Genomic DNA, 12,551 nt, shown 5'->3' on the forward strand with positions numbered 1-12,551 from the left:
GATGGGCGTGGACCTGAACTCCTCTTCCATGGTGGTGCCCTGTCTGGACATTGCCAATGCCCTCCCTCAGGAGTCTGGTCCCTCTCTTTGCCTGTCCTCTATCTTTCCAGACACAGGCCAGCACCCTATTCTGATGAAGGAGATCTCTCAGATCCCAGCAGGGCCCTCTTTTGATGGAACAGACGCCCAAATCCCGGTGCCAGGCTGTGGGACTTTCAGTATCACTTCTTGCCTGCACAACAGCTTCATCTTCCCTTACCTCCCCATGAAGTTGCTCAAGCTACACTTGAACTTGACGTGCTTATCAGCTTCCCACCAATGATGAGGGTGAGCAAAATCTTTTCCTCCCCACAAAGACTGGTTTGGTAAAAATAAAATTCTCAGGGAATATATATCTGTCTTTTTCATTCAAAAGGAGAACTTGACTCCCAAGGGAAAATGTCTGACCCTCAGTTTCCACATCTGTAAAACTGTCATAAGAACAGCAGCTACTGGTCAGAGTTTAAGGAAAACTAAATGAGGCAACCATGTAGACCGGCTGGCACACTGCCCAGCACATGGTAAGCACAAAGTGAATGTTACCTGTAATTGTGATTATGATGATTGACTTTTAAAGGTCAGTAAATTGGCACTGATTTGTAGTTGCTAAAATGCTACTACCTGGGACTTTGTGAGAAGTAGCTGTACAGAGTCAGCTTCCCAATGTTTTATTCTGAAATGATGTCTAATCCTCTGCTCCCCCTTCCCCATACAGATTCCAGCTCTGGAGGTCCCAGGACGCCAGAACCCCGAGGAGGTGTCACGTGCAACTTGAAGTCAAGCCTACTTCTCTTTGGTAAATACTTACACCACCCCATGCAAAAGCCTGCCTACTCCATGGGGCAGATTCATCTTTCCAAACATCAACTCAGAGATTGGCTTATCAGCCTGGACCACAAGCATGGCATCACATATTGGGTGGCATCTGAGGGCCTGACAGAGTAGAGAACTTGTCCTCTGGGGACGAGGTTGCTTTCTCCCCTAACCCGCCCTTTCTTCCCTACACCTGGATTACAGCCCCTGCTGGGTAGCTGCCTGTTTCTATAAATAAAGTTTTATTGGAACACAGTGCTGTCCATTTATTTACATGTTGTCTATAGCTGCTTTTGTCTTAAAATGGCAGTTGAGCAGTTGTAAACGGAGACCATGTGGCCCACAAAGCCTAAAATAAATGTGAAACACAAAATGTTAAGTTTTTCTGGTGTCCACAGTTTTTTAAAGAAAAAAGACAACTCAGTAGCAAAAGAAACAACCTGACTTAAAAAAATGTACAGATATTTCCCCAAAGAAGACATAAAAATGGCCAACAGGTACATGAAAATGTGCTCAAAGCTAATGATCAGGGAAACGAAATCAAAACCACTAATGAGCTGTCACTTCACACCTATTGGGATAGCTATGACGAAAAAGAGAAAAGGTTGGTGAGGATGTGGAGAAAAGGGCACCCTTGTGCACTGTTGGTGGGCAGGAGATTGGTGCAGCCACTATGGACAACAGTATGGAGGATCCTCGAAAAATTATAAATAAAACTACCACATGATCCAGCAATCCTTCTTCTAGACATATATACAAAAGAATGAAATCACTGGTTCCTCAAGGAGATAGCTGTGTTCTCGTATTCACTGCAGTATTATTCACAACAGCCAAGATATGGAAACAACCCAGATGTCCACTGCCAGCTGAATGGATAATGAAATTATAGTATATATAGAAAATGGAATTTTATCCAGCCTTAAAAATTGAGATCTTGCCATTTGCAACAACGTGGATGAACCTGGAATACATTTTGCTAAGAAATAATCCAGACCCAAAAAGAAAAATACTGCATCATCTCATTCATATGTAGAATCTAAAAAAGTCAAACACACAGTAGCGGGGAGTAGAATGGTGATTACCAGGGTGGGGAGGTGGGGAAAATGGGGAGATGCTGGTGAGGAGGGTACAAAGCTGCAGTTATGTAGGATGAATGAATTTAGAGATCTAACATACAGTATGAAGACTACAGTTAATAATACTGTAAGATGCACTGGAAATTTGCTGAGAGAGTAGATTTCAGGTACTCTTACCATGAAAAAAAAAAAACTGCATGAGGAGATGGATAATTAATTAGCCTGACTGTAGCAATCATTTCACTCTGTATATAGATCAAAACATTATGCTGTGAACCTTGAACATATACAATTGTTATTCTTAAAAATAAAAGGAAATATTTTAAAATATATTTAAAACAGACAAAGAGGGGGAGGGTATAGCTCAGTGGTAGAACATGTGCTTAGCATGCAAGAGGTCCTGGGGTCAATCCCTAGTACTTCCAGTAAAATAAATAAATAAACAAATAAATAAATAACCCAATTAACCCCCCTCCAAAAAATTAAAAAGTGAAAAATAAGTGAAATTCATTTGAATAGTATGTCCAAAATATTATCATTTCAACATTGCAATCAATAGAAAAATTATTAATGAGACATTTTATGTTTTTTTTTTCTCCATACTAAGCCTTCATGTATAGCACATCTCAATTCAGGCTAGCCACATGGCCACCTTGTGTGGCTAGTGGCTACTGCACTGGACAATGCAGGGCTATACTGTTGCAAGCTACACTATTTACTTAATATAAATAAAGGTCTTTCATGCCCACTGAACATTTTTATATCACTTTTAAATGGCTCGATTTATTTAAAAGATCTCCATTATCTGGATATTTATATTTCTCCCTGGTTTCATAATTATAAATCATTAACGTTTTATATTAAACCTTTATACCTCATCTCTATTTCCTTAGGATAAATTTCCAGATGTGGGTCAAAGAGCATACATAAATTTTTAGGTTTTTTGAAATATATTGTCTAATAATAACACTTCTCTTATAACATTGTTATGAGGATTAAGTGAGCTAGTACACGTAAACCAATTTTATTATTTCAAGTGAAGTTAATAAAACTTCAACTAGTAGTGCCTGGCACATAAAGGCACTTTATATAAATATGTCATCTATTGTTATTAGTACTATTACTTCTGAATTCACCCCCAGCACTGTTATACTTGCTACTTTATACCCAATGAACAATGTCTAAGAATGCCTGCTTGCAGCGCATTCTCTCCAATACTATTATATTTATAGTCCTTGCAAATTTCATATGTAAAAGTGGCTTCTTGCTACTGTTGGTTTAATCTGTGTCATTCGTTTGTTTTCTTATACTTAGGATTAGTTGGATAGATTTGTCACAACCTCAGTCTATATCCACCTATACATAAATAGTAGGACTGTTTTTCACTGCAATGTTTAGGACAATACATGGCCATTTGTATCAGTCAGCTTTCACTCAGTTATGTGGTTGTAACAAACAACCTTAAAATCTCAGGGGCTTACAACAACAAATGTATTTCTCACTTACATCACATGTGAGAAGCTGGGCTGAAAAAGCAGCATCTATTGGGGTCATGCCTTTCTCTTGGCAGATAGAGAGGAACAAATGATCAAGGGTAAGAATGAATTTTCCTATAACTTCTACCCTTACTTGGCACTCAATCTCTTCTGCTCATGTCTCATTTTGCTCATGACAAGCACGTCATGGCATCAAGCCCAAAATCAAGGGGGTAGAGAAGTATGCTCCAATCATAAGAGACACTGCAAGTCATGTGGCAATGAGGGGGCCTGAAAGGGGGAGCAAATGATTGAGAACAATAATATGATCTACCGCACCAGTCAAATCAATCCAGTTAAACTCCACCCACCTGAAGTCAGGAATCCTGTAGGACCCACTGTAGTCCTTACAGGAGTGTTATGGTCCCTGCCCCATAAGGGGACAGATGATAGATGCTCAGCTGCTGAACTGCTTCCAAGGTGCTCTAAGGACAAACTGGTTCAGAGAGACTCCACTTAAAGCAAACACAGCTACATCTCCACTCCCTGCATGAAGGGACAAACTTGCCAGTCAAGGAAAAGAGCTTTGTACCTAAAGAAATAAATTCATCATCAAACAACTAGGAAATGATAAACCCTGGGTGCTCTTACAGCCATCAAACAAACGAAAGGTATCCTCAGTTCTCTAGGAAAGATGGTCCCCCTAGAACAGGGGAGACTGGGGTTCATATCCTGGCTGCATCACCTGTAAGATCAGTAGTTGCTATCATCATCATCGCCATCATCATCATCAACATGCTACTGCCACCACCACCTTTTAAGGTCAAGCCAGCTGCCATACTCCTGAACCCAGCCAACAGCAGCCTGGGTTTCCATCCCAGAAACTGACCCCTGTCCTAAAGAAAAGGGCCACAGGCTCTGGTTGCCTGACCATTTGGAAAATCACTAAGCTATTTGAAACTGCATAAAAATGTATTCCTAAAATCTTAACACTAGATAGTTTTGGAATTAATAAATGTGTATTAAAATTACAAGCCTATTCCACTTCAAACCTGAAAGAAACCATTCTAGGAACATGAGAAACGAAAAGGAGAAATGCGTTTCCTATAGTAAGTCACTTCATATTCGAATCATTTATTTACATAACAAGCCTTTCTGGACTGATTAAGGGAACTGCCAATTACACTCCCCAACCTTTCTTCAGGTTACAGAGAAGCACAATGCTGCTTCTTGCTTTACGTGGGAGTTCCTGGGCTGGAGAAGTGTGTCCTCGACAACTAGACTCTTCCCCACGTGTGTCAGCTTCTGGACGGATTCAGTGCTCAAAGGGGAACACTTCTCATCCTGAACCAATGGCAAAGAAAAGAAAAACAACACGATCCCCTCCATCCCACAGGGCTGCTGAGCTTGCCCGAGCCTTTGAAAATGGTCAGCAATGAAAGTACACTACTTTCCTCTTTATCTATTTTTAAACTCTAAATCTTTCAAGGCCCAGCTCAAATCCCGCCTCTGCTGTGAAGCCTTTCCGAACTCCCCCAGGTGAGCATGATTTTCCTTCCTCTGAACCCCAACTGATATTTCCTGACTTTACCTCCTCATCCGCGCTGTCTTCACTCCTGGTAATGCTGGTTAACTTCCCAAGTGGACAGGAGCACATACTGATTTTATAGCTTCATCCCAATCTCTCTTCTTCTGGGGTTCATAGCAGTTGGTTCTGGGATGAGCCTGTGATCCCAGCAGAACCATTCAGCATTTGCTCTGCACAATTAACAGTCATGTTGAAAGAGAGAGGCTCCTGTCTTCTCCTGGGTCATGAGCTATAAGGAGATTTTAAACCTACAATTTCTCAAGGCCATCTTCCTTGGACTTCCACAGAAATCCCAGACTGAGAGATGGAGAGCCCTCATGACATCGTTTGAACCCCTAGATCCAGCTATGCCTGAAATTCGTCCCCTAGACTTCCCTATTACGTGAGCAAATGTATTCCCTTTTCTGCTTAAATGAATTTGAGTTGGCTTTTATCAGCTACAACCTAAGTGACTAATACGCTGACTCAGAACTCCTTAAGAAAAAGGATGCTGCAGGTAAGGCTTCTCTGGACCACAGAGCCTCCGGAATCTTTCCGTCTTGCTGCCCCGTTCTTGTCATTGTGTGGTTGACGCCGATTGTCCCCAGGTTTGGGTTCCAGCTGGAAATGGACCGAGCACGTGGAGGAGCGCACAGCCCGTGCCCGAGGGCCATGTCCGGAGCTGGCACAACCGCCTCCCTCACAGTTACGTGGGCGGGAGTTAACGACACGGCCACACCGAACTGCGGGGCAGGCAGGGACGTGTGGGGCCGCTGTCTGTTCAGCCATGACTCTGTTTCTGAAGGAGAGGACAGAGGTGGCTGCCCAACTATCGGTCTAAGTCACGCCAGGTGTTTGCAGATGAAAACAATTGAAAGGCCAAGTCTCACTTGAGTGCATGCAAGGTGGGGGGTGAGGTGGGGGGAAAGCCACATCGTAAGGGAGAAGCGCTGGTGAGCAGACCTCCGCGTGGTCTGGCGCGGAGGTACCTGACGATGTCACCTGAGCTCAGCCGGAACTACACTCCCTACAGGTCCCTTCCCGACGTGGCTCCCAGCCCGGGTGGCCAGGGGAGCAAGGCGGCCGTGCAGCAGCAGCCTTTACTCTGAGGGTGGGTGCAGGACCGCCCTCTGCTGCTCTTCCGCCCACTCACCTGTTTCCCGGGGCGGCAGCCTGCGGCTTCTCAGCAAATGCCCCACGTCCTCTTTCAGATTCTCCAAATCCTCGGCTGAGCGCCAGCTAGCTCCCTGTGCGTGACCCTGCACGGAGGCTGGAGGCTGTGGGAGACAGGGTGAGCTCCAGTTGGCCTTGCAGGTCCCAGCTTTTCTTTACCTTAACCTTGAGGTTTGTCAGCCTCGGCACTGTTGCTACTTTAAGCCAAGTGACTCTTTGTTGTGCGGGGCTGTCCTGTGCCTCGTGGGGTGTGTAGCAGCATCCCTGGCCTCTACTCCCTAGGTGCCGGTAGCAATCGTCACCACAGTTGTGAGAATCCAGACTGTCTCCAGGCGTTGTCAGATGTCTCCTGGGGGGCAGATCACCCCAGTTGAGGACCGCTGTCTTTACAGCCAGGTTTTCGTCCCAGTTCCTCACCTTGCAACCTATAGCAACCTCAGGCCCACCTTTGCCTGCAGAGGCCTATGACTCAGAGACTCGCTGAGACCTCACCACCAATTCCCACAGTCACAGAGTCTAACCCCACAATCTGTCCCTTATCCCCTATTCCTCATAGCTGTTCTGCTCATGTCTGCACTATAACTTTCATGGGCCCTTTCTTCCATAAAAAATAGAAAATAAAAGATAAAAAAAACAGTATGTTAATGCTATTTTGGTATAAAACCAAATATTATGTAGGATTTATTATTATATATCATTACTATACTTATGTTAATTAAAATGAAAGCCTTTGTGGGCCCTTGCGAGTAAGGTGAGCCCGGGGCATTGTGTGTTTCGTGGAGGCGTCGCCTGGGGCTTGGTTCTTTCCCCCCAAGCCTGACTAACAGGTGCACTCATGGCAGTCCCACAATTATCTTCTTTGTCATCAGAACAAAAACACATGCAGCAGTGATTTGCTTCTTTCAAGACCATCCTGAGTTCAGAGCAGTAACTCCAAGCACTTGATGCTGCAGTCAATGGGAGCAGAGCCAAACTGGGCGAGGGCCCTCCATGGTCTGCCTTTCAGCCTACTGGCTGGGTCAATAGAAATGATAGTTGCTGTTTAGGGAATTCAGGGCAAAAGATGAGTGTGAAATAAAACTCCCTTTTAAAAACACATCAAAGAAAACAAGTGGGTCTCAAGGTGAAATTGTAGACACGTGTTTCCTATGTATTTTCCATTAGATTGTTAATAATTGGATATAAATCATCCAGTGCACTCAGATGGGCCAGTCCCGGGGTCCCTCTCCCCACCAGGTGACGGCTGTTTCTCATTAGCTTGGAGCCCGCTGCCCTGATGAACAATAGGCGCCTCTCCGGGTCCGTGGAGGACAGGAAATTAAGCCATCAGGCTTCTTGCCTATTATTCCCACGCTTTCCTCAAGCTGTAAATCCATCAAGTGTGAAAGGCAGAAATATAAATTGGGGCCAAATAGGAGGGAGTTGGAGATGGCTTTATTCCACACCTTTCTTAGAAAGTTTGTCCACAAATGTTCAATATTCACTCTGGAAATAACATACCCCCTCTACAGCAGATGTTCTATAGACGGGGACCACTGTAGATGTTAGGAAGTTTGTATCAAAGCACCAAATATTTCCTTTAGCAAGAACACTGCTGTTACGTATGGAAATTTCAGAAAGCCATTCTGAGTCAAACAACCAAACTAAAGGAAGCAGAGTTTAAGATAAATGTTAGGAAAATTGTGTAAAACCTTATATCAAAACCCTCGGCACTGTCAAAAAGCAAGATTTCTGAATCCAATGAATAGCTGAAGAAGAAAATTCAATTGCACTTTTTCAGTTTGTCTGCCAATTTTATAGCACTTCATTTAAAATGGAATCTCTAAAGAATCCATTCAAATTAGCTTTACAGTTTTCCCCAAAGAATCTGCTTTAAAATAAATTGAACTGGAGCACGTGACATAAGAAGTGAGCATAAAATTCATGTTAACTAGTACAAAGGAAAAAACTTCTCATAATAAGGAAACAAATAATCTCACATGACTGAGCTAAAAATAGTCTTCAGATTGTCAGTTTCAAAATTGAACAAAAATAGGGAGCATTGTTACAATAGTGATATGGCACATTTCCTCCTAATGAAATGGCCTTGAATTTTGTCATAAATTCCCGAAAGAGGATCCTCTGGGCAAAAAGAAAATACCAGACATGAGTTGCTTTCCTAAATAGAGTGACAGCAATGCAAATGCCGTCCAGCTGGGACTGAGCAGCCTTGGCTGGTGACTTCGTTCCTAAAGACAGGGCAGAGCTGGCGTGAAACATGGTGAGAGAGAATGCAGTCCTTCAGAATCTGCTGCCCCCTGTTTAGTAAACAGCTTGTGCTGCAGTATTTGCTTTATTTTGATCAGGTATATTGAGCATAAATATTGGTTTGAAATCTCTTTATAAAGCTTATTAGGGCTCTTAATTAAGCTCCCTGAGGATTGGGACAACAGCTTCTGTGACTCGGTAACCACCGGTATCCATCCCACCATCTGACACACAGTGGGAATCCCATAGATGTTAGAGGGAGGAACATTAGAATGAATAAATCAATTAATTAATCGATTGTTTAAATCAGATTAAACTTAGTTGTTTTTTTTTAATTATGCCTTTTGAAAAATTTCACAGTTAAGTTGGGAAATGTACAGTTGGTTTAATGAAGGAGAGGATGGTTGGGTTGCGGTTAACTTTTTTTTTCCTCTATTGATATCAGAAAACAACTACTTTGGTTTATTACCAAAGAAGGCTTGAGGGAGATTCTTTGAGGCCTTTCCTGAAAGTACAGGAGAAGTTAATCTTAATGGGACCCAGTATGTTGGAATTTAGCTATGTCTTGAATATGGGCCAGCCTCTCTTTCCACAATACCCATTTGGGCTACCTTGCTTTTTCCTCTCTGCTCACTCAGCATAGCTTGATAAAGACTGTGTTTTATTTCCTGTCACCTTACCCACCCTTCCAAGTTCTTCAATCCACCCATGCTTTGGTCTATCCATCTATCTGATCATCTGTCCATCAGATATTTAGGGCTACAGTGATGAGCAATAGTAAGAGCTAACATTTAGTGAGTGCTTGCACTATGTCTGGTAGTGTTATTAACAATTTATGCTAACTAACTCATTTAATCATCCCAACACTTCTACGAAGGATGTACTACCATAATCCACCCTTAACATTCAAGGCAGCTGAGGCACAGCAAGATTAAACACCCGGTCCAAGACACTACCACTTAAGAAGAAGGAAAGTCAAGATTTGAACCAAGAGAGTGGCTTCTAGAACCACCAGTCGGCTGCACTCATCAGGCAGATATGGTCTTGGCCTTCATAAACTCTACATACTAATTCTAAATTAAACAGAATTTAAACAAATAATTAAGTCATTTAAACTGTAACAACTGCTTTGAAGAAAAACTATAGGTGTTATCAGACTAGGTAAGAGGGACATACATGTAGCCTGGTCTGAAGAATTCAGGAAGGCCTCGCTGCTGAGGAAGTTGGGTCGAGACATGAATGGTGGGTAGGTGGTGAAGCATAAGCAGGAAAGAGTGTTTCAAGCAGAACAGCAGGTGCAGGGGAAAGAGGCATCTGGGTTGAGGAAGAAAAGCTAGGCAAGGGGCCGTTGGTGTCTACTGATGTCAACATGATCAAAACGCAGCTCAAACCTGGGCCTCCTCCAGCGCTCTCCATCCCGTTGTCTTGCACCTTGTTAACACAGTTGTGAAAGTCAGACATCCAGGAGACAACCTTGTCATCCTCAGCCTCACCCAGCAAAGCTAATCCGTCACCCACTTCTGTCATCCAGTGCCACTGTATTTAACCCGTTGTCCCCACTGGTCTAGCAAATCCACTTGTTTCTTTCTGATCCCACCCTAACGCTTGAATCCAAGCCACTTTCATTTCTTGCTTGGATGTCTGCAGCTTTCTTGTGTACCCAACGCTCTTCCAGAACGCACTCCAGAACCCCTCCCATCCATCCTCCACACTGCAGCCAGACTAATACTTTCCAAAGGCGAATCTGGTTATGTCATCTCTGCCCTCACTTAAAAACCTCCGGTGGTCTCCCATTGCTCTTGGGAAACAGACAAAAGGTCTAGAGGGCCTTGCATGGCCTGGCCACCCTCTGTAACGTCAGCGTCCTCCTGGGCCCTGGGCTGTGCCTCTCCGCTCCTCAGCCACCACCATCTGCCTCCCCTTGGTTTCTGCTCCCTGCCATGCCCCTCCCACGGGGCAGCTTGGCAGTGCTCTTCCCTCTCCTGGAATGCCCTGGCCCTCCACTTTGTTTACTTAGCCCTTAGTCATCCTTTAGATTCCCATTTAATCCGTGCTTGGGTATGTGACCTGTCCCCATTAATATCTCTGTCTGAACCAGTCACTCCTCCGTTATGGCTGAATTGTGTCCCCCTAAATTCCTACCTTGAAGCTCTAACTCCCAGTACCCAGAAAGTGACTGTGTTTGGAGATAGGGCCTTTAAAGAGGTAATTAAGTAAGAATGAGGTTGTTAGGCTGGGCCCTAATCCAATATGACTGGTGTCCTTGTGAGAAGAGGAAATCTGGACACAGACATGCACATGCACAGAGGAAAGACCAGGTGGGGACACCGTGGGAAGGCTGCCATCTGCAAGCCAAGGACAGAGGCCTCCAACAAGACCAAGCCTGCTGATGCCTTGATCCTGGACTTCTAGCCTCTGGAATAGTGAGGCAATAAATTTCTGTTGTTTAAGTTGCCCAGTTGGTGGTCTTCTGTTACGGCAGCCCTAGCAGACTAATACATTCTCTTTCATAGAAAACGACATAGTTGCAAGTTAGCTTTCATTCCATGGTTTGCTTGCTGGCACCCTGATAAGAATGCAAGCTCTGTCAGGACAGGAACTGGATGGTATCACCAGAGCTGGCACGCAGGTGCGGGTGTAGTAGGTGCTCCATAAATACTTGGTGTGTGAGTGAATGAATGCTCAAGTAACATCATGAGTGAGTGGATGAAGACACACAGGGAGGAAACAGTAGTTACACAGTGGTTTTATCTTTGGGAAGATTCACTGTGGGCCTGGGTTGCATCTAGAAGCAAGGGCACCTTGTATTGGCTAATACTGGGTATTAACATGCATTTATGTAATTTCACTAGATCCAGTGAATTCCCGGAATTTCAAGTTTTTAGTCCCTCAGAGAAACACTGTTCAGTGAAATTTAATCTCATGGATTTTATTTTTAAAGAGGCAAATATCTCTCTAGGGTAAAAAAAAGATAATTCTAAGAGTCATAAATCCAACATCTTTGCAATTAGAAGAAAATATCTTGTTTATATCAAACCACATTGATTAAGGGCACGCCTGTTTTCAGCTTGGAAAACGTCCTTGCTGGTTTCTACCAGGGCAATGACACAGTGAGAGCAGCTCGGAACTGCCACACGGGAGGGAGGGTGGAGCCCACGTGAGCATTTCTGTCGAAGTCTTAAGAGGAGTCCTCTTTTCTGAGAAACTCATTATTCACTTAATTATTCATTCTGTTTATTTACTGTATAGTTATTACACATAAATATGGTGCAAATCCCCAGAATCCTCAAACACCAGATGCCAGTTTCCCTCTGCAATCCCAAAAGACATAGCCAAGCCATCACTGTGAGAATTAAAACAACAACAACTAAAACCCAATTAAAATTGTGCCAGCATGTTCATTTCCAAAATAAAAACTCTGCAAATGAATAAGCTTTTAGTCACTCCCCTGACTGCTTCTGCAAAAGAGCACACACAAAAAACTTTAAACTCAAACTGGCATATAATTAGTATTTAAATCACAGCTACAATGAACTCCATATCCGCACAGAAAGGGCATTGGCTAAGTCAACTTCATATTATTTCTCCCATTTTCAAAATCAAATGATTGAAGAAAACAGCGTTTGCTTTTCAGAATTTTGACATGTCTGGCAAAGCCCAGTGATGGTGGAGGAAGAAGCCAAGATAGCAACATGATAGTTGGGGTCTTGGAATCTGTAGGTTACACAACCTCTTCCTCCCAATGACATGAGGGGGGCTCACAGCCAAGTGTATCTCACCTACCTGAGCATATAGCGGGTGAACCTGCAGCCCATACTCTTTGAACAAAGCCCAACAGAGCACAGGTGGTACCAAGGGGAAAGGAGGCAGTCTCCTTCAAGAAATTGTTGGGGGTGCAGAGAGAACCACACGACTGCGGGCAGCGCAGGGCTCACCGCTGGGACGGAGGATGTGTGTGGGTGTGTGTGGAGGAGGAGGAGAGGCGGGGTGAATGTGTGTAAGTGTTTACAAGTCACCAATTCTCTGATGATACTGGCTCCATGAAGACCCAAGTGGACTTTTAGATGAGCGTGTGACTATGGTCACTTGAGGAGAGAGTCACAGTGTGATGGGGAGATCTGTCTGGTCCACAACACCCACACCAACAGCACAGTGTGCCCA

This window comes from Camelus ferus, chromosome 6, assembly GCF_009834535.1.
Source record: "Camelus ferus isolate YT-003-E chromosome 6, BCGSAC_Cfer_1.0, whole genome shotgun sequence".
Classification (NCBI taxonomy): domain Eukaryota; kingdom Metazoa; phylum Chordata; class Mammalia; order Artiodactyla; family Camelidae; genus Camelus; species Camelus ferus.